Source organism: Typopeltis vanoorti, chromosome 6 (assembly GCF_054136105.1).
Source record: "Typopeltis vanoorti isolate ZY-2024b chromosome 6, IOZ_Tvanoo_1.0, whole genome shotgun sequence".
In the NCBI taxonomy this organism is placed as follows: Eukaryota; Metazoa; Arthropoda; class Arachnida; order Uropygi; family Thelyphonidae; genus Typopeltis; species Typopeltis vanoorti.
In genome coordinates, this window is record NC_143554.1 from 104,920,151 (window position 1) to 104,944,608 (window position 24,458).

Genomic DNA, 24,458 nt, shown 5'->3' on the forward strand with positions numbered 1-24,458 from the left:
GTAGATGGAGAGATATTAGACTGTAAGAAGATCTGTTGCTAGTCGAATGCAGAAGGGTTCTGTTCTTGGGCAACTAGTATTTAATTTTTACATTATCAGAATAGGAAATGATCATTGAGGAACTATTCAGTTGTGTGCGAGTAATATACAATTGAGTAGACCGTAGAATAATATTCAGTGAAGATTGTGTTAATTTTTTGCATTAAATAGCTTTAAGTTTGGGGAAAAGAGAATGTCAATTGGAGGTGACAAAGTACAAGATTTCGTATATTTCGTTGAAAATATTACAAGACTTCTCCCATATTGATGGAACTGTACTAAAGGAAATTGGTGTAGCCAGGGATTTATGGATGTTAGTTGATACCGAGTTGAAGTTTAGAGGAAATATTGCAAAATTAGATAATATAGTCTTCGGATTGCTTCATTACTGAAGAACACCCTGAAGAGCAGGATAAGCAGATAATTATACCTCTTTATTGGACCTTGTTAAGAGGCTATCTTGACTAACCCTGCTCAAATCTGGTTAGGAGGGTTTTTTGGGGATGAGGAGCAGTTACGAAGGATCCAGAGGTGAGCGAGCTAGATTGTGGAATATACCAACGATAAATTGAATCTTGTTAGTTACAAACTTGGTTTACAAATGGAAAATGGGTGATATGAATGAGAAATTGAAATTACTGAATGGTTTTAGAAGATTAATATACAGGAAGGTTTTCACAACAGGTCTGTTGATGGAAGAACTATGTGCCATCCTTGGAAATTGAGCAAAAGTATGGTTATAGATGTGCAGACTAGATTTTTTATTTGTAGAGTTGACACTAGCAACTAGTGTCAAGTCTACAAATTAGGTAGAATAGGTTGCTAGTGTCTTTTGTGTGTTCCCTAACAATGAATGAGTTCAATGTATATAGTGAAATATATTGAGAGAATATTGGATAGCACTTGGCATAATTTAACTACTTGGTAATAAGTTAATGGACTCCTACATGGGGAAGGTGTATCCTGCCATGTAACGATTAAAGTGTTTGTAGCCAGTATTAATTGGAGGAATATGATTTTTCCCAGTCAGTGCAATTGTGTCGGCGTGAAATTATTACAAGAAGAGAACTGTCGGAATTTGAAAGATGCGTTGTGATAGGATGCCATGTTGCAGGCCTATCTGTTTGGCAAATTGTTGACAAATTGGTCCTTCCCAGCTTAGTAATCAAGGATACCAAACTGAGATGGAAGCACAGGAAGTTAAATGCAATGGCTACCTTCATTGAACGACCCAACACACTCATTGGACGTGACTGTAGTGTGCTACGAAGGACAAAACTGTTATTCTTCGGCGGATACGTTGAATGCGGAGTTCCTGACATTGAAGATAACACGAATCGGCATAAAATCATTCAGAACCAGGGATTACAACATGTGTTTTCATGGTAGGACTGCAATATTCAAGCGCGGTATTATCCGAACCTGACCTGCAGCGTCGTCTTCATTGGTGCAAAGAAAGTGTACTGTGGGACGTGGAAAGCTTAGAAAGCAGTGTATGGAGCGTCGAATCATGCTACATCTTCTACAGCGCAGATGGACCGGTGTTAGTGTAGCAAATGCCCAGTGAATGTCTCTTACCAGAGTGCTTATCCCCAAGTATGAAATTCCGAGGTGGCGTTATGATGATATGGTCATCTCTCTCTCTCTCTCTCTCTTTTAGCTTAGACTCGGACCTCTGTTTGTGGTGCAACGAACACTGAACTCCAAGAGATATCTGAACATTCTGGACAATGCAATGCGTCCTACTTTATGGCAGTTCTATGGAACTGATCATTAACTCTTTAAGCCGTGTCTTAAGGTTGCTGCTGTTGTAACTGCATGTTTTGTACACATGTTTTACCATACATAACTGACTTCTATAGAGTCCTATCTACACCGGACCTCCATCGCTATATATGTGATTCAATGGAATAGAAATTTATAAAAGTTCAAAATTATGGAATTATTTTTTATTTGATTCAAAATGTACGCTTGTATCGTTCACCTGCTATGAAGTTTTGCGTGTTTGTGGTGTCATCTTTCGGGTTGATATGAAACTAATCTTTATCAATGTTTATACTATAATTTGGAACGAGTTAACTTGTTTCGTTAACTTACGTGATTAAATCATGTACTTTATATTAAATTTTGGGTTTAATTTTGTTTAATATCTTTAATAGTAGTGTAACTCATGGTAAGAATTTTTTTTTTGTTTTTTCCCCCATGATTAAATTTTAAAAAAAGTTTCATTTATCAGTTTAGCAAATTTTTATTTTAAACCATTTAGTTACATAATTTCAAGGTTAATAACCTAAATATAATGGCTGATTTAAAGCCATTTGAGACAAAACTAGATAAAATGGGAAACCAGGGGATGGTTTTTTTTAAAGTGTAAGTTGAAAATTATATCGCCAGCTTAGAAATGAAATATTTATTTATCAAGGAACTATTTAATAGTTCCAGGGAAGCATATGTACAGCAAGTTTTTTTTTTTTTTTTTTTTTTTGCGTTAAATATTGCGTTATAAACGAGTTGTCAGTGAACTAGGTAGCGTTTATAAAAAAATTATACACAACTTATTTTTAGTTCTCTCGCTTTTTGTGAAGTTCATTTATAATTTATTTATTACTTTTCTTTTTTACGTTAACACACTTTGGTTTCACAGGAAACTAGTATTTTGTCTTTTCTGATATTTTCAATCTTACTAATTTTCATATTCTTTCGAACTAGATTTTATGGCTGCTTTATTATTATTTTTTTTATGTTAAATATAAGTGCCGATTCAGAAAAATTATCATTATTAAATTTGTTCTGTTCTAACCCCCAAACAATCTTCACCTGTAATGTGATGGAAATTTTGATCTGGTGTTATTAGTACATGATACTTCCAGGTAGTCCAAGGACTCATCAAGGAAGGACACCCACTCCACAAGTCTCTTTCTCCATCACTCAATCCACCAACTACAGTGAACCACATCATCTACACCACGAACATCCATGTGAAGCTGGGAAGGGTTATTAGTAATAGTGCAGTTGTGGTAGTCATGGAAGAGGATTTGAATAAGCTAGACAGATGGTCAAATGAATTGGGGTGTCCGTTTAATGCAGCAAAATGTAAGGTCTTGAAGTTTGGGACACTGCATACTCTATTGGAGGAAATATACTGGAGGAAGTAGGGGAGACAAGAGATCTGGGGTTGATGATTGATAAAAACCTGAAATTCAAGGGACATATTGCAAAGGTGGTGAAGGTAACACAGAGGATTGCTGCAATAATGAGAAGGATGCTGACCTATAGAGAGAAAAGAGTCATCATTCCATTGTATGAGACCCTGATCAGACCACACTTAGACTATTCTTCCCAGATTTAGTCTCCAGGATTTGAAGGGGATAAATTAACTGTGGAAAGGGTACAAAGGCGGATAACAAAGATGGTGTCAGGACTGTACAATGTTAGTTATGAGGATCAGCTGAGAGATGTGGACTGCAGAGTTTGGTGGATAGAAGAAGGAGAGGCGATATGATTGAGTCTTTTAAACTGCTGAGAGGTGGTTTCAGGGTTGACACTGGGGAGTTCTTTCACTTGGTTGAACAGTGGGAAGGAGTGATGACGAGGGGCCATCCCTGGAAGTTACGAAAGGAAACTGTGAGCAAGAGGGTGAGGAGTGGTTTCTTTGCATGGAGAGTGGTTGAACCGTGGAATGCATTGCCTTATAGAGTGGTGAGAGCGAGAACGGTCAATGAGTTTAAGGAGTGGTATGATAGACTTTGTGTTTCCTAGGAGGGACCACCCACGACAAGTCTTGATAGACTTGTGTTTCCTATGAAGGACCTCCCATGACGAGTCTTTTGACTCCTTGGATAATAATAATAATAATAATCCATGCCCACACAGGATCTGTTGGTAGTGCCTTTTTCTGAATAATACCTGCCTATTCTTTTTGCCAGAGAAAAATACAGCTTTCTTTTGTTTTGTTTTGTTATCATAGCAGCATAGTTTTGCCATAAATACTGGGAAGTTGTAACAGTATTTACAACTTCTGCACACCCCTGTTGTTAACAAGCCCTATCATTAGTGGCACTGGGCACACCCAAAATTCACGTGTTTATAAGTAGAGATAGTTACCTAGCTGTGTAGCAGTAATTATGATGTATCGGGGGGGGATATACAAGTTGCATTTCTGTGAGAAAGGAGTCAAAACTTCTGCTAAAGTGTATCAAAAGGTTAACATGCTGTTAGGCTTTATCAGAACTGTGTAGCTGTAATATGTTATAGCACTTCAAAAGGTTGGAATGCAGCCACCTGTTATTTTCAACATGTCAAAAATACTCAGGATCAGTAGGATGTTTGTGTATTGGACTATTAACAGTTATAACAATATTAGATCAACCATGCTGTATTAGGATGTAATGGCTTATGAGGGCTGTGAAGGCATGCCTCCACTATAATCCTGTGAGAATGCAGAAAATAATGTTGCAAGAGATGAACATTTCACAAAGAATGATATCATGTGTACTAACTGATAACCTGGAGGACGAGAGTCTATCATCATTCTACTGGACATTTCCTAACACCACAACTTAGGGTGATAAAAATAAAAGCACTTCTCTGACAGTCTGTGAATAACAGACACATCCTCTTCATGAATGAGAAGATTTTCATGATTGAAGTGTCATTTATCTGCCAAAACAATCAGGTATATGCTCCAGATGGTTGCAAAGCATGTGCCATAGCATCCAGGATTCAGAGGTCATCACCCCGTGTCAGTGATCGTTTGGTGGGGGGGTGATGTATCGGGGGGGGGGAATCCAAATTGCATTTCTGTGAGGGAAGGAGTCAAAACCTCTCTCAGAGTATCGAGACACTTGTGACCCCCCCCCCAAAAAAAAACAACACCTTGTTTCACAGTAGACAGTGAACTTTCCGACAGGACATAGCCCCTGCACACAAGGTGAGGACCACACAACAGTGGTTGGAGGTGAATGTGCCCAACCACATATCACCATCTGATTGGCTGTCTGGATGTCCTGACCTGAATCCATAGGACTTCAAATTGTGTTCAGAGCTTGAGAGAGTAACCTGCAAGAAACGACACCCCAACATCACCAGATTGAAGTTGGATTTGGAGTGAGCAATGGTAGCATTTCTGTTGGATCTTATACATGCTACCATTGATGCTTCAGTGGTGACATTCACATCATCAAGCATGTGTGAAGGTAAAAATGGGACATTTCGAACATTGAGTGCTGCTATATGCACATTATACATGTGGTTTTGTATGTGCTAGATGCCTCAAATGATTTACTGATAGATGACAGGTTTATAGGCTGTTCAAGTTGTAGCACATGCTGTAGTATTTGTGGCTAGACTAGGTACATACCAACGTGCCATTCACTGTTTTGTTAACCCAATCCGATTATTAGTGGAATTACAGTTGTATTTATTGATATCAAAAGCTGCATTTTTGCTACAAAATAAACATACCAACAAAATAACAACTACTTCGTTTCACTAGAAATCTGTACTCTGAATATATATGTGGTACTTTTATTTTGCATGTTATTATTATTATTATTTGACACCTCCAGGGAGTCCAAAGACTCATCGAGGGAGGGCATCTACTCTGTCTCCACCACTCAATCAACCAACTGACCACAACTACACGAACTGCCGACCACCACCACCACTAGTATTTCCACAGACAATCACAAACATCCATGCCCACAGTGGGATTTGAACCCCGCAGCCTTTTGGCTGGAGAGTGGATACGCTAACTACTTGGCCAGCCAGGCTGGCATTGTTATTATTATTTATTTATTTTGCATTGCCTTCCTAGGCAAAATAAAGACTTAGCATAGTCAGGGTGATTAAATGAAGTACTCATATGCTGTATTAGAATGTTTTAGCTCCAACTATTTCAGTCATTTTATATATTTTTAGAATTATGTGTATTACAATCTCTTTAATAATCCATAAGTGGTCTGATGAGGACCTTATACAATGAAACTTCAGTTGTCTCTTATTGGGGAAAGTGACCTTGTGGTTTTCAGTAGGAGGATTGTAAAAATATGAGAAATATTCTGTCAAGAAGGGTTATATGTGGAACTATAAGGTAGATGATCATGACAAGCTTAGTAGGAAGCTTGAAGCTGTTCCATGGCATAAAATCCTGTAAGGGACAGATATCAGTAATGAATGGGAGATAGTTTAGGGACATATAGAGAAAGCTATATTAAATTTGTATACCTAAGGTAAGGATGACAAATCAGGTAGAAATTAGATGGATGAGTAGTATAATTAAACATGACTGAAAAAAATTGGTGTGGAGAGTATATAAGGAGAGAGGTGACCAACAAGCTCATGAACAGTACAAGGGGTCAGGGAAAGGTGACCAGCATGGTAAGGAAGGCAGAATCAGATTATGAGAAGAAACTAGCTGACCTGGCCAAAGGAAATACGAAAGAGTTCTTTCAGTACGTGGCAAGGAAAAATGACTGCAGAAGAATAACCTTAATGAGTGCTGATGGTCATGAGGTGACAGAAGTAAGTTACTGAGTGACCACTTTGCAAGGGTGTATCATAGAAATGAAGTTAATATCATGACATATGTTACACAGACTAATGTGATAACTGAGGTGGATTACTTAGAGGTTCTTTGGATATTGTAGAATTTTAGTGTAAATACAACTGTGGGATTAAATGGGATATTAGCTCGCATTTTGCAGGAGCATGCATGGGAACTGACAGTGACTCTTACTAGGCTCTTTAATTTAATTCTCAGTTCTGATAGACTTCCAAGGGATTGGAAAAGAAAAATAATTCCCTTGATTAGGGAGGTTCTAAGACTGCAGTAACGAATTATAGATCAATTACTATCTGAGGGGGTGGTGGTCAAAAAGAGAATTCAAGAATGTCGATAATAATATCATACTCTATGAGGGGGGGGGGTACCATGGCTTTGTGAAGGGCAGTCATGCCTTAGTAATTTACTAACTTTTTATAATAGTGACAGCTGAGTTGGATAAAGGAAATGGCTATACAATGATTCTGCTATATTTTGCAAAGGCATTTAACTGAATACCACATGGAATCTGTTAGAACAAATGGTGATGGATGTGACACTGGTTTTGTGGATAAGAGGTTGGCTGCTGGACAGATATCAGAAAGTGGTTTGCGGAGGAGAGGAATACAGGTGAAAGCTGGTGACTAGTGCCGACTGCTACTTAGAGGTTCTTAGGATATTGTAGAATCTCAATGTAAATACAACTGTGGGATGAGATGGGATATCAGCTTACTTGCAGGAATGATATAGGAAATAACTTGAAAGGAAATAGCAGCTGCTTGCTGATGATGCAAAATTAGATAGAGCAATAATCAATCAAGGCGGTGTGCAGAGCCTGCAGTATGATTTAAATAAGCTGTCTGTATATGCAAAAGGTAATGGGCAATCAGTTTAATGTGGAATAATGTAAAGTTATACATTTTGGGATAAATAGATTACAAGCTGTCTACCACATTGATGGAACTGTACTCCATGAAAAATAGCTTATTCATAGGATTAAGAGGTGGTGGTAGTAGATAGCGAGTTAAGGTATAGAGGACATGTTGCTAAGGTACCTTAAAGTATCATAAGATTACTTGGCTATTGAAGAACACACAAAACTATTGATAAGGAGGTTGTTATTCTTCTTTATAAGGACTCGATACGTCTGCATCTGGATTACTGTGCTGAGGTCTGGTCTCCTGGATTTCTTGGGGGATGAGGAAGTTGCAGAGAGGATTCAGAGGCAAGCAACCAAGATGGTGAGTGAAAGTAACGTTCCCTATGAGGATAGATTTAGGGTGTGTGGAATGCAGAAATTTGTTGAAAAGCAAAAAGAGGGGATAGGATAGAAACATTTAAGTTACTTAAAGAGTTTTATAGGTTGATACAGGGAAATGTTTCAGCACTTGGCTAGAGAGGCCAGAACAAGAGGTTATCCCTAGGAGTTGAATTATGTGTGGTTAGTAAGGGTGTGAGGACTAGATTTTTCACTTGAAGAGTTGCGAATGAATGGAATGAGTTGCCAGAGTTAGTGCTTTGTCTGTTAATGAGTTCAAGGAGAGGTGTGTGATTGATAGTTTGGGTCTTCCACGTAAGTCTTTGGACTCCATGGATGTGCCTGTATAATAATAATAAAAGTACTACATTGTTTCAGTATACTGTTTGGCAAACTTACTATTACTATAATCTTCCAAGTTGTTTTCATCGCTTTTGTAATGGTCCTGAATCTGGATTATAGCATTTTATATCAGCCATTCCTTATGTTTCTTTTCTTCTCTGCTTCCTTCATTATTTTTCCACAAATAGAAGTTTTATAATTTTTTTTTTGTTTTATTGTACCCCAGAAGGTACCCAGGAAGACCAGAGAGACAGTGGAAGGATTAGATTCCTTTTGGGTGGAACTTATTAGCATATAAAAGCTGGGGATAGGATAATGATAAAAGTAGAATATGCACTTTAATCCCCATTCATTTGCCCACCTTTCCAACCTATTGAAATCCTTCTGAAGATTCCCTGTTATTATGTATGAACTTCCCCATCGTCACATTACCTTCATACCACTGGATTGTTCCTTGCAGTCTAGTGACACTATCACTAACATAGAGGTTGAACAGTAATGGTCCTTGTACTTGGCCTGTGAAACCTCTCATCTGTAACATTTTCCTTAATACTTTTTTCATAATGTGAAATGGATGACTGAAGAGGTGAAGCATACAGTCTGAAAGAAAAGGATATTGTCAAAGGAGCATGAGTTGATTAGGAATAATCAGTTGCATTAGGAATACAAGGAGCAAGCAAGAAACACGACTCACTTGGTAAGGCTAGTGAAAGTAAAATATGAGCAAGCAGTTAGCTATTGAGGCCAAAAAAAAAATTCTTGGATGTTTTTTCGATATGTGGCCATTAGAAGAAAGAATGATTATGGAAGGATGATATTGGTTAGTGACAATGATACAATGTTAACTACTGAGGAGGATATAGTAGAGATGTTAAATGAGCAATTCATTAAGGTATTTCATCCTTATGGATGTAACGTAATGCAGAACACTCTAGAGTAGTGGGAAGGGACAAGGAGCTGATGGTAAGTGTGCAGGAGGGATATAAGGAATTAAGTAAACAAAGGCAGTAAGGCTGTAGGACTTAATGGTATATCACCACCTGTCTTCAGAAAATTGAACGAGTCTTAGATTAGCCCAAGTTCCAAAGAAATGGAAAGAGGACAGAATTGTTCTGCTTCATAAAGGAGTTCATAAGATTAGGCCTTCGAATTAGAGATCTGTTTTCTTATCTTGAATTGTTGCTTCTCTTTGATGGACAGCATGGGTTTGCTAAAGGAAGATCATATTTAAGCAATCTACTTATTGAAACTAGGTGACACATGTATTTGACAAGGAAGGTTCATACATAGTATTGTATTTAAATTTTGCAAAAGCCTTTGATAGTTTGTCACATGATAAGCTGAAAATTAAATTGAAACAGATGGGGTTGGATAGTAGATTAGTGCTTTGTATTAGAGATTGTCTGTCTGATAGGGATCATTAAGTTAGTATTGAGAAAGTGATATCTCAGAAGTGGAAAGTCACTAGTGGATATGCTCCAAGGGTCTATTTTGGGGTGTTGTTCTTTAATTATATTAAGGGCTTGATTGGTGATATACAGTTGTTTGCTAGTGATTTGAAGTTGAGAAGAACTGTGAGCAGTAGAACGAATGTTGTAGTTTTGAAAGAGCACTTGAATACACTGGGTGAATGAGTGGAGGCTGTAGTGCTTAGTATTGCGAAATGTAAGATTTCAAAATGTGGAAGCAAAGATGGCATGTAGAGTAAGGTTTGTGGGAATATCTTAGAGGAGGTGGAGGAAATAAAAGATCTGAGAGTGAGAATGATGTTGAATAGGGACCTCATATTTTGGGGACACATTGCTAAAACTGTAAGCACAGTAGAGTAGATTATAGTAATGATGTGGAGGATGCTGGTAGAAGTAAGGATGTCATGATTCCAACATATAAGGCATTGATCAGATTGCATGTTGATTATTGTACACAGAGTTGGTCACCTGGGTTTCTAAAGGATGAAGAGATGATTGAATAAGCTGATTTCTGGTCTCTGGAATGTTGGTCTAAGTACTTATTGATAATCAGATAGGAGGAGGAGGGGAACATGATTGAAACATTTGTGTTGGTAATGGATGATTACCAGATAACGTGAATGAGATTTTTCGTAAAATGGGTGAAGAAGACGGAAGAACAAGAGGTCATCACTGGAAGCAGTTATAAGAAGGGTGTAACAAAACTGTTGTGAGTGTAGATGCATTTAAGTGATAGTATGATGAGTTGTATGTGTAAGAGTTGAGCCTCTTGCGATGAGTCTTGGCTCCATGCAGATGTGACGATCCTTATAATAACAATAATTCTTCTTTCTATTAGCCTGATATCTAAACTGAAATATCAACTTGTCATGTGGAAACTTACCAAATACTTTTGCAAAATCAAAAAATACTACAATAAATATTTCTTCCTTGGCACTCTTGTTACTTTATTATTAAAAGATTACTCTTTAACAGACACAGCAGACATACTAACTGGTATCGAGGTCAAAGGGTACAGTATTTTTAGGAAGGATAGACAGAATAGGAGAAGAAAGGAGGAGGCTTGCTGCTAATTTATTTATTTGTGTGGGGTTCCCCCCATTCTTCAACCATTCCTAGGACAGGTTGAGCCCCTCCTAGTGAGGAATTAAATATGTATTTTAACTGTAGATCTGTGTGTGTGTGTTCACAGGCAGGTTTGTCTGTTCTGAGGGATGAAAAGCCTGAGTTTCTGGGTGAAAAACCCTCTACCTCCGTATGAGACCAGCTAAACTTGCCTTTAGTTGAAAGAGACTAGAGATAAAGGTTCCTCACGTCATGGATAGGAATCGAGCCCAGGTCTTTCCAACCAAAGGGCTTTGTCTATACTGACTGAGCTACAGAGGCTGTATGCTGCTATTGATATCAGATGACTTGAATCCCGTTAGAGTTGAGATCTTGGACTGCAGTACTAGTAACAGTTTATGTGGCAGTGAGTTTGAAGCCATCTGGTGTGAGGTGGAGTCTAACAAGATCAGATATATAGTGGGATGAGATATATATTGTTACAGACCTCGTGGATCGGTTGCCAGTGATGAAATGCATCACCAAATAAATACATTGAGTGTGAAAAGAGTAATAATGGGGATTTTAATTGTCCAAACATTGATTGGATAGCTATGAAATAGCATGAGTAGAATAAAATTGAATGTACTGGGCTGTTGCAAGACAATTTCCTCAAGTAGCATGTGACAGAAGGAACTCATGGACAAAGAGCATTATATCTGATTATAGTGTCAGAGGGGTTTCAGTTAAAGATGTAACTATTCTGCCTCCACTTGGTGACAGTGATCATTCCTTACTCATCATATGTGGCCCAACTCTTATACATACAACTTATTATGCTGTCACTTAAATGCATCCATTCATCACACCCTTCTTATAACAGCTTCCAATGGTACTCACTTGGGAAATAGCTAATTTTATGAATGTTCCATTCAGAAAAGGTTACGTGCTGAACTACAAAGCAGGAAATTATGACCACCTGAGGAATATGCTGGTTTCTGCACCATGGTATCGGTTGTTGAATAGGAAGGATATACAGTATGTGAGAAGTGTTTAAAAAATATTTAAATGATGCAATATTAGAATGTGTCTCTAGAGTTCGAGGAATAAATAGAGTAGGAGTGAAATGGATGTGTAATCTAATTAAGCATGAGATTCATTAGGAAAAGATGTGAAGGAATACCGTCTGCATAAGGATGTCAGTGATGATAATTATAAGCAGCAGGCCAGAAGGGTTACAAGTGTTGTATGAAAAGTTAAGTTTGAGTATGAAAAGAAACTCTCTGCAAGTTAAAAGTAACCCAAAAGAATTTGTTATACTGCAAGTAAACGAAAGAAGGAATTTGAAAGAATAACCATACTGAATGCAGATAATATGCAGGTTGCTGATGCATAAATGATTGTTCAACTAATGAGTAGCCATTTTGCTAAAAGCTATCAACATGGTATATGAACAGTAAACTTGCCACTGCCTTTTCACTGTATGAGGAAACTCTTGTATGTGGAGGAAGCACTAGAGCTGTTACACAAACTGAAAACAAGAACTCTGCAATAGGAACTGATGGGATATCAACATGGATGCTAAAACAATGTTCAGCTGAACTGGCTATTCCTTTGACCAGGCTATATAATTTGAGTCTCAGAACAGGGATGATTCCACAGGAGTGGAACGGATGTGTGGTAATCCCATTGCGCTAGGGAGGTGCAAAGACTGTATCCATCTATTGATCAATCAGTATCGCAGGAATGATGGTGAAGATTTTGGAAAATTTGGTTAGGGTTCACATTCAAAAATGGGTTCACAGAGAAGCACTACTTTGCAATAAACAGCATGGGTTTACAAAGGGAAGGGCATGTTTTAGCAACTTTCTCATATTCTATGATAATATTACCACTGAGTTAGACAAGGGCAATGGATCTATCATGATACTTTTGGGTTTTGCTAAGGTGTTTGACAGAATGCAGCATGGAAGGCTGTTGCTTAAAATTGAGAATATGGGATTGTATTCTAAACTATTGGCATGATTAAGAGGATGGTTAACTGATAGATATCAAAAAGTCATAACAATGGGGGATGCAAATCTGCAAAATTTAAGGTAACCATGCAGATTTCTGATTTCCAGTGATGTACCGAAAGGATCAGTCCTTGGTCCATTGTTATTCATTCTGCACATTAATGACTTTGGGAAAGATTTGACATTTCAACATACAGCTATTTTCTGATGTTGCAAAGATAGGTAAGGTATTTAGGAGAGCTGCTGATATGCAGTACTTGCCGAATGATTTGATTATGCTGGAATTGTGCATGGGAAAATGCTGTCAGTTCAGTGTTAATATGAGGGTGGTCTGAAAAGTTCTTGGCCTAACAATGAAAAAAGAATTTATAATTTCAAAATTATTTTTATTTTTCAACATGATCTCCCTTATGACAAATACATTTATTCCAGCGATGCACCAACGTGATTATCCCATCCCTGCATTGGTTCTCAGTAAGATCTGCAAAATACTCCTCTACAGCTGCAATCACCTCTTGATTTGAAGAAAAATGCTGACCAGCGAGAAAGAGTTTTAGTTTTGGGAAGAGATAGAAGTCAGAAGGAGCCAAATCTGGGTAGTAGGATGGATGTTCCAATAATTCATAGTGCAGATCCCCTAATTTTCCCATTGCCAAAGCTCCTTTGTGGGCAGGTGCATTATCCTGATGAAAGATGATTTATTTGTTCTGCAAACTAGGTCTTTTCTCATGAATTTTTTTGTCCAGTCTGGTTAAAAGTTTGGAATAATATTCTCCAGTTATTGTTTTACCCTTTTCAAGATAATTAATAAACAAAATGCCTTTAGCATCCCAAAAGACTGATGCCATGACCTTTCCTGCTGATGGAACCGACTTTGTCTTCTTTGGTGCTGAACAACCAGCTTCTGTCCACTGTCTTGCCTGCTGTTGGGATTCTTGTGTGTAATGGTGAATCCAAGTCTCATCCATAGTAATAAATCAATCCACGAAATAAGTTTTATTCTTGTAAAAACACTCCCAGCACTGTTCAGAGATTTTTCATGCAAGTGCGTTTTGATCTGTTGTGAGCAAGCGCGGCACTCATCTTGTGCAAAGCTTTTTCGTTTGAAATTCTTCATGCAAAATTATACATGCATACACTTTTTGGACATCCTTCATGTGGATCATTTTCAAGGCTGGTACAGCCACATTTAAACTTGGCAGCCTATTTCTTAATTGTCGAAAATGAAGGAGAAGAGTACCCATAAACTTTTATGAACTTCGAATGAATTTCTTTTGACATTAAACTTTTTTTTACAAAGAATTTTATAACCGCAGGATACTCAATTTTATCCATTTCAAGGAATACAGACAACACTTTTGCTTCAGACAGCTGTATAAAACAAACTATAAGGGGGACTGGAAAGTAATAAATTTTTTGAACTACATTTTTTATATAACTTTTATTAAAGAACAAATTAACATTATTCAATTCTATAATCGGCATCGCTAATTATAACCTTATTCCAACGATCTACTAAGTTTAGAATTCCTTTTTTGAAAAATGTTTTTTCTTTGGAGGCCAAAAATGATATCAAACTCCTTTGGACATCATCTTGCAAACAGAAGGTTTTATTTCTTATGCTGTGTTCTAAGGACCCGAATAAGTGAAAGTCACTAGGGGCAATATCTGACGAATATGGATGATGTGGTAGAAATTCCCATCCTATCTGCCTAATTTTTTGGTGAAGCAAAAACAGCATACAATGACGTAAATGGTGCTCTTCAACTTTAAAGTCTGCCATATTAAAAAAATAATCTAAAATTAAAAAAAAAAAAACAGATTTTTTAAATAGAAAAATAATGCTAATATTTAAATAAAAATCAAATTTAATAATTTGTGTTATTTAAGAAAAAACATTCGGCTAAAAATGACCTATTGAAAATAATTGATTACTTTCCAGTCCCCCTTATACTTAATAGAATGACTTGCAATTTCACATGGATGCTTATGACAGATGTACCAACTTAGAAAAAAAAATCTTGCCGATAGTGTTGCCATCTATGGCCGAGGCCAAGAACTTTTTAGAACACCCTCATAGATGTAAGGTCATGCACATTGGTGTGATTGGATATCCAATGTTGTATTATATTGGTGGGATTATGCAAGAAGAAACTGATCAGACTGGGGATCTTGGAGTGTTAGTAGATACCAAGTTGAAGTTCAGGGGCCATGTAGCAAAGATTGCAAGTACAATTCAAAAGATAATTGCAATGCTGAAGAAAACTTTACGTTGTGAAGATAAGGATGTCATTTTGCCTCTTTACAAGGCCTTAATAAGACCTCACTTGGACTATTGTGCACAGGTCTGGTTTCCATGGTGATCCTATACAGTGGGGAGAGTGCCATAAATGATATCAAGATTGTGGAATACTTATTATGAAGATAGATTGAGACTTTTTAGGCTGAAGACATTAGCAAATAGTAGAAAGAGGTGTGATATGATCGAGAGTAGTCCCAAACTTCTTCATTTTATGGAGGGTGGGGGAAAGAACACGAGGACATCGTTGGATGCTGAGAATGAATGCTGTCAAAAGGGGGGGGGGAAGCTAGATTTTTCTCTCATAGAGTGGTGCATGATTGAAATGGATGGCTATTGGATGTTGTGTGTGCAAGTAGTGTGAATGAATTCAACATGTATATATAGCTGGTTCGAATAGTATGGCTTCTATCGATGAGTTCTTGACTCTGGAGATCTCTTAATAATAATAATAACAGATCCATGCTAGCCTTCATAAATAACGTTATCCTTATCTTCCCAATTCTTTGTGCAGGTTCTTGCTAATTTCTCATGTTTTAGCAACAGAGGAAATTCACATTGGTGTATAGCTTGATTTCTTCATTTCACACCCTTCTTGATAGCATTCATTCTACTTTTTATGCAGTAGTTTTCTGTTACTCATTTCGTTGCTTAGGATGTTTTTCATTAGTGGGACTATTAACCAGCCAGTATGTAGCATTGTATTTTATAAAACAAACAAAATCTCATCCATTCTTACTGCCTTACTGATATAGAGTACTAAGTATTTTAAATAGAGCCAGTTCATTCATTTCTAATCTTTTATCCTTCTGGGAATAAAACCTGTTTTACTAGGATAAAATACCCAAATAAAGTGATTTTTAAATGTCTTTACTTGTTACCTGCTCACTTTTTTTGTATGGTGATGTGTGGGCTGTGAATTTTTTTTTATATGAATCCCACATATGAGAGGTCACAAAGCTTGTAACTTGACAGTGGTATATGTGGACATCTGGTTAAAAAGAAAGTCTCATCTGCCTTGAAAAGTCAGAAACCACCAGCCGCTTTCAGCTTATGCTTCAAGCCCAAAGCAAAATCTTTTCTCCTACTCAGATGCCATTCAAGCTTTCTTGTCCCTCACTAACACTGTTTGTACAATTTCTGCCCTTCCTCTTTAGTCTTCTCTCTCACACTTCTCACTGATAACATTGCCTAAAGATGGGCAGAGAGAGAGAGATGAGAAATCTCCTCCCATTATATCACGAAACTCCATTATGCTTCTCTGATATTGAAGAAAAGACATCGGTAAATACAAAAGAGTCTCGATACTCTTAAATCTCTCGATTCAGATTTCTTGCTCATTTTATCCATTTTTGGACAAGCTATGGAAATGTATGGGTATGGAGAAAGTCGTGATATTTGATTGATCTGGCATCACAGCCTCTTCTTACCAAGCTACGATCTTCCAATAGCACTGAAATTTATTAAACAATTTCTATACTATTTATTAAATTTATTAAACAATCTCTGTATTATTTGAGAATGTTGAGATCAGTATCTAAGACTCCAAGCTTTCTCTGGTCATTCATTGCATGTCATGGTTGATAGTTTTCTCTCATCGGGTTTTTCCATCAATATTGTAATACCATAGGATTCTGCATACTTTCAACCACTTTCTTTTTCTTATACAGGGTGTCCCAAAATTCACACAAGAAGTAATTTTGATAGCAAACACAGGTTTTTAATTAAAAATTGTAATTTTTTATTGATTCATAAAGTATACAGTATAGGGTTATGCATGGAATAGCATATTGGGTAAATGGCCTCCATGATTTGCTGGCACATACGCACTCTTTTGTCAAAATTTTCCATGACCGTTTTGCATAAATGTGGCTGATTTTGTTCATACAGCGCTCAATTTCCTCCTTCAAGGCGTGGGTGGTCGTGGGCTTGTTGGCATAAACCTTAGACTTCAAAAAACCCCACAGAAAAAAGTCCAACGCCGTTAAGTCGCATGATCTGGGCAGCCAATTCTGATCACCAAAACGGGAAATTACACGACCAGGAAATGACTCATGCAATAATTGAATTGTTTCTCGGGCTGTATGGGATGTAGCACCGTCTTGTTGAAACCACATGTCATCCACATCCATATCTTGCAATTTAGGCACAAAAAACTGGATTATCATGTCGTGATAGCGAGCACCATTAACTGTTATTGCCTTATCAGCCGCATTTTCGAAGAAGAATGGACCGATGATGCCTCCAGCCCAAAATCCACACCAAACAGTGACATGTTGTGGATGCATTTGTTTCTCAACAATCACTCGTGGATTTTCTGAGCCCCAAATGCGACAATTTTGTCGATTAACGAAGCCATCAAGATGAAAATGAGCCTCATCGCTGAAGATGATTTTGTTCAAAAAATAAGCATCCACTTGTTGTTGTTCCATAATCCATTCAACGAATTCTCTTCGCTGTGTGTGGTCAGTAGGCTTCAGTTCTTGAATCAATTGAACTTTGTAAGCAAAAAGATGCAAATCTTTCGTGAGAATACGTTGTAGAGAGCTTCTTGAAATGCCCAATTCAAGACCACGGTGCCGAATTGATGTTCCTGGACTCTCAGCAACACTCTCATGAACTGCTTCGATGTTTTCTTGAACGACTTGTTGAAGGACGGCCAGAGTGTGTATAAGATCACTAATTGATCCAGTTTCCTTGAATTTTTTAATTAATCTTTTCGCAGTTGATGAAGTTAAATCACTATTCCGACCATATTTTGTACGAAAATTGCGAACTGTAGCTGACAAACCTTCATTATTTTTAAAATATTGCTCAACAATGAAAATGCGTTGTTCTTTCGTGTAGCGGTCCATTTTTAATAACCTTGAACTGTCAGCTGTCACGCTGTCTTTTTTTTCTCGTTGGCAACACTTTACCGCACAAATGGCACTAAATTTAAATCTTGCGTGAATTTTGGGACACCCTTTATATATATTTATTTACTCATTCAATTCTTTTAAAAAAAAAAAAAAAATATATATATATATATATATACTCTATACTATAAAATGATAAGCTGAAATTGGAAATGGATGTGACATCAGCTTGAAACGGATGTAGGCTGTAACGTTTTTGTCAAGTTATTTGAAACGTTTTGAAACTCAGGGGCTACCCTGAGTGTCGCGTCTTCAAAATTTGAGTCATCGGAATTCAAGGAGAACCGGCCTACCAGTCTGGAAGAGGGGGGGGCGTCGTAGGTGCCGGGGGAGAAGAGCCCCTTTTGAAGACTCGACACTGAGGGGGCTACCCTGATATGCACATGCACTACCACTTACAGGCATCAAAACCTTATCTGTTATTCCTTACTGAACCTTAACTTGCATCCTCTATAACACACAATTTACTTCAACTTTCCTAATTACAGTACATATAACACCTGTGAGAAAAGCAAAACATGCTTTTGTCAAGTCTAACATTAATGCCAAAGGTCTCCTCTTCAGTCTGCTCTATTTGATTTACCCTACCTCAAGAGTTCTTTGCCTCATTTTGACTCATTTGCTGTTCAGATGACCCTGCAATACCTCCAATTATTTATCTGTGAAAGTTGATCACATTCAATCTAAGGAATTCATTGGGGAAAAAATGATACAGACAAGACAGTTCCAAAGAACAGAGGCATATGGAATGAAAAAAGAGGATGAGAAGTGATGAGTTTGTAGCTGAAATGTGTATGTATGTTGATCAGTAACTTCCCATGTTCTTACATAATTAAAGGAAAGTAGAGGAATGGTAGTGGCTAATTGAGCAGAGCATCCCCCATGAAATTACCTATAAAAACAACAGTGCAAAAACTGCAATTATGAGAAAGCAACTGGTGGGAGCTGCTCAGAGAGAGAGAAAGGGGTGTCATCTATTTTAAGTGTCTCTTCTGGTTGCAAATCACACATCCTGAGGGACAGATTGGGTGCTCCACCACAAATATTCCAATGTTAGATGGATTTAGGATTTATAAAGCATTAACAGTCTGTGCAGAAGAGAAGTACTATTTATAACAAAGAAAGAATATCAAGTTCTGTGATGGCTGAAGAGACCACGGATGGGTGTGTTTACTCTAGGATAGTAGACCAGATGCAAAACTCAATCCAAGAAGAGAAAACTGATCTGGTTAGTGATCAGAATATTGTCAGAAGTAAGGGAGAGTGAAGTCACATCTTTTTTCCTGATAGCAGTGAAATTCATTAGACAATCTATTCCACCTGAGAATGTTGAGATCAGTATCCAGGACACTGGCAATAGAAGATTCTGAACCTTGAATTTGAGCAACAAGATCATTCTTCAAAGAAATAAGACAGGAATGCATCCCAACAGCATTGAAATTCATTAAACAATCTCCATCAGTGATGTATTTAGGTATTTCGCACCCCTAGGCCTGCAGAAAGTGCTGCCCCCCCCTCATATTTAATGAACATGTTGATTTACATGCATAACCTATTTATATCGTAAATTCGTAATATAAATATAATTACAAAGATGAGAGCCTGGAAATATCTGCCGCCTCTCAAAATTTGCCGCTCTAGGACCGGGCCTATACGGGCTATACCTGAATATGCCACTGATCTCCATACTACCTGAAAATGTTGAGATCAGTATTCCTGTAATTCCTGAAGCTTGAATTTGAGCACTACAAGGTTCTGTTAATGAAGAAGAGGAATGGAGTGCATTGTAATCAGTAAAATAATGAATATCACTAAGGTCACCGAGAGATGGTTATTAATTACCAAAATTCACGCAAGATTTAAATTTAGCACCATTGGTGTGATAAAGTGTTGCCAACGAGAAAAAAAAGACAGCGTGACAGTTCAGGGTTATTAAAAATGGAGCGCTACACGAAAGAACAATGCATTTTCATTGTTGAGTAATATTTTAAAAACAATGAAGTTTGGTAGCTACAATTTGCAATTTTCATACAAAATATGGTCAGAATAGTGATTTAACTTCAACAACTGTGAAAAGATTAATTAAAAAATTCAAGGAAACTGGATCAATTAGTGATCTTATACACACTCTGGCTGTCCTTCAACAAGTCGTTCAAGGAAACATCGAAGCAGTTCGTGAGAGTGTTGCTGAGAGTCCAGGAACATCAATTCTGCACCGTGGTCTTGAAGTGGACATTTCAAGAAGCTCTCTACAACGTATTCTCACGAAAGATTTGCATCTTTATGCTTACAAAGTTCAATTGACTCAAGAACTGAAGCCTACTGACCACACACAGCGAAGAGAATTCGTTGAATGGATTATGGAACAACAACAAGTGGATGCTTATTTTTTGAACAAAATCATCTTCAGCGATGAGGCTCATTTTCATCTTGATGGCTTCGTTAATCGACAAAATTGTTGCATTTCAGGTTCAGAAAATCCACGAGTAATTGTTGAGAAACAAATGCATCCACAATGTGTCACTGTTTGGTGCGGATTTTGGGCTGGAGGCATCATCGGTCCATTCTTCTTCGAAAATGCGGCTGATAAGGCAATAACAGTTGATGGTGCTCGCTATCGCAACATGATAATCCAGTTTTTTGTGCCTAAATTGCAAGATATGGATGTGGACAACATGTGGTTTCAACAAGATGGTGCCACATGCCATACAGCCCGAGAAACAATTCAATTACTGCACGAGTCATTTCCTGGTCGTGTAATTTCCCGTTTTGGTGATCAGAATTGGCTGCCCAGATCATGTGACTTAACGGCATTGGACTTTTTTTCTTTGGGGTTTTTTGAAGTCTAAGGTTTATGCCAACAATCCCATGACCACGCCTTGAAGGAGGAAATTGAGAGCTGTATGAACAAAATCAGCCACATTTATGCAAAACGGTCATGGAAAATTTTGACAAAAGAGTGCGTATGTGCCAGCAAATCATGGAGGCCAGTTACCCAATATGCTATTCCATGCATAACCCTATACTGTATACTTTATGAATCAATAAGAAATTACAATTTTTAACTAAAAACCTGTGTTTTCTATCAAAATTACTTCTTGCGTGAATTTTGGGACACCCTGTATATATATATACATATTTATTTACTTATTTTTTTTCCAGTAAAGAAGTCTAAATATAAAATTTAAAATTTTTTACTATTATAAAATACTAGTATTGGAGGTAAAGGTAAATTATACCCACAGATGGCAATTTAGTTTATGCTGATTTACTTAATGATGATAGGATTTATGTAATTTTAATTATCATTTTCTTTAATATAATTACTCAAAATTGAACCTATGATCTTAAACTAATTCTCTAAATGAAGCAGCATACAACATGTGTTTTGTATGCAAGAAAAGTGGAGTCTTTTCAAACTACATGTGTGTTCAATAACTGAAATACATCGCCTTCTGAATTACTTCAGATAAAAAATATATCGCATCTGGATGGATGTCTAAATGTGCAGAACAGAAAAATAGTGAACGGTTAGAAGTATAAATAATTTTAACTACTGTGTCCTTTCTCCATAACTATTCTATTCTCCCTAATAACTATTCTGACTATTAATAGCTAGAATAGTTAATAGGAATAATAGGAATATGTAAATAGTTAACTATAACTATTATCCCTAAATATTCTTAAATATGGTGCTCTTTCTCCCTAACCATTCCCATTTCTGTAACAATTAATATTCCATCTACAGAGCCTGTAGCAAGAAAGAATATTAATAACTTTATACAGAATAAAAATTTTCAGAAAACTAAATATAATCGAAATGTTAAATAATATATAGAATATTTCTTAAATTTTTTAAAAAAATATTTCTTATATGATATATATTTATTTTTCAAGAAGAATCTGCAAAGAATTTTTGCAATTTTTATCATTTAGTTACTTGGTTTTACTTTCTTCTATTGCTTTTCTGAAATGGTACTTATTCTTCAATTAATTTTCCTTGCCATGAATAGTCTCCATGATGAATTTTCCCATGATGAATTGTTGTCGATCAATTTTCCTGCAATTGATTGAGGGAGCATGTCCAGACATGCTCCCACACAGTGTGCTCAAACTCCATTCCAAAGTCTACAATGCTTCCTGAAAGCTTCTATACTTGGACTTCTCCAAGCATGATATGGCAAAATGAACAGTAATATGATTATTCGGCAGCTAGTTTAGGAAGCCTTGTGAATCGTTAGCAACAGATTCAGTTCTGTGTACTGCATTAATTATGGTGTATTGAGCATGCCCAGCAAGGCCATCTACCTGCGTTGCATGTGTGAAGAGGGGAAGGGAGGATAGGATGCAAACTAGTAGCTCTTCTCTGGAGAAGAAACATGGTAATAGCCACCTCATGCCTGCAGTAAGCATGATAGTGATGGAGTGACAGTCATTGACCCTAGAATGCCCCAATGTTTCTAAGAATAGTTATTTTATTTATTTATTTATTTTCCTGTTTTACTTCTTTCTGTGAAAGGTTGGAAAACCGTAGTACATTAGTACTTTGAGTAGACTGCTTTTTTTTATTTTTAGTATTCTTTTATATATTTTTTTACTTTCCAGAAATAATACTCTAGAGCATCGGTTCCCAACCTGTGGTACACAAAAAATAATCAGTAATGGCGGTAAAACAAGTAAAGTAAACAATTTTACATTAAGATAGGCACTGAACAAAAGTGTCAGTATTTAAAAATAGCTATTTTAAAAACAAGGACTACAATTTATAGAAATCAGTTTAAAAGCAGTACACAAGTGGAATGGAACTTTTTCAAGCCACTTCAGGCCTCCAGTAAGCAGGAGACTGGTCTAACACCAAGTGATTAATTCATCTTATATCTAAAGTCAGTCACAAATCCATGCCAATGTTAATATTCAAACCCATAACCTGTTGGTTAAAGAACAGGTTATGTTAGCCCTTTGGCCAACAAGGCTGTCTAGCTAGGTATAATATATGTTGTGGCCTGTAAGAGTTTGGCCTTTAGACTCATTTGTAGCTCAGTCGGTTTTGACAATGCCCTTTGGTTGGAAAGATCTGGGTTTGAATCCTGTTTAGGATGTGAAGGATCTTCATCAGAAAATATATGAAAATTAAAGTAAACCCAAGGAACTTAGCAGTGAATGGCCATCCTCTTTTATCATTTAGTTTCTTGGTTTTACTTTCTCCTATTACTTTTCTGAAATGGTACTTATTATTCTGAATTAAAAATTTTCATTACTAATAATTACTTTTATATGAATACCTCCATGAAGTCCAAATCTCATTGCTGGAGGACCACACTAACCATTTCACACACAATGCCATCACACTCTCCTTAACCTCATTCATTGACAAAGCACCAGTGACCATTTCTAGCAACTCATCAACCACTCTCAAAAAAAATTAAAACCACTCTCATTAAAAAAAAAAATCTAGTCTTCACAACTTTGCTAACCACACTCCTAATAACTTTGAGGTGGGGGGGGACCTTTGCTCTCTCTCTCTCTCTTCTCTATTGTCATATTGATCAGTTTCTTAACTGTATAAAGCCTTTCAGTAACGTATATGTTTCTATCATATTTCCTTCTTTCTGCCATGTCAATCAAAACTTTAGCAACAGATCGAAAAGTGAAATTTGAATTTTTCAAATTTACGAAGGTCACTTGAGTAAGGAAGTGAAAAGAATTTTGCATTGCATGTATTGAATAAATGGAATGTATTGCAAAGTGGGTGATAAATGCTCCAGAGCTGAATGCTTTCCATCACACTCTCCTTAACCTCATTCATTGACAAAGCACCAATGATCATTTCTGGCAACTCATCAACCACTCTCAAAAAAAAATTAAAACCACTCTCATTAAAAAAAACCTAGTCTTCACAACTTTGCTAACCACACTCCTAATAACTTTGAAGGGGGGGGGAACCCTTGCTCTCTCTTCTCTGTTGTCATATTGATCAGTTTCTTATCTGTATAAAGCCTTTCAGTAACGTATATGTTTCTATCATATTTCCTTCTTTCTGCCATGTCAATCAAAACTTTGGCAACAGATCGAAAAGTGAAATTTGAATTTTTCAAATTTACGAAGGTCACTTGAGTAAGGAAGTGAAAAGAATTTTGCATTGCATGTATTGAATAAATGGAATGTATTGCAAACTGGGTGATAAATGCTCCAGAGCTGAATGTTTTCAAGGCTAGGTACAATATAATAAATTTAGTTTAATCGTTACACATCTCCTTGTGGACATGTGTAATGCTATGCATTAAGGGAAGGGCCACTACCTGGACTGGTTTCGACCTTTATTGAGGTCTCGTCAGTGGGAGCCAGACCCAGAGGTGGTGATACTAAGGTGGAAGTAATGGAGAAGTCATGTTTACCTATACGAGCTGCCAAAAGGTGGCTCACCTTATTATCGAGAAAGATGTTGGAAGTTTTTCCCCACTTGGTTAGACCATAATAAATTTAGTTTAATCCTTTATCCAAGTGTAAGCAAGCAAAGTTTCTGCCTGAAATAT

General features: G+C 37.0%; 1 protein-coding gene across 1 annotated transcript in view; it reads left to right on the plus strand.

The window, feature by feature from the left end:
* The first annotated feature begins 2,098 nt into the window (after positions 1–2,098).
* The window catches only part of LOC150105771 (sister chromatid cohesion protein PDS5 homolog B-like), a 699,562-nt gene continuing 677,202 nt past the window's right edge, over positions 2,099–24,458 (plus strand). Inside the window, exon 1 of the mRNA XM_090394553.1 lies at positions 2,099–2,212. The gene's annotated coding sequence lies outside the window, so the exon portion shown is untranslated. The remainder of the gene's footprint in view (positions 2,213–24,458) is intronic.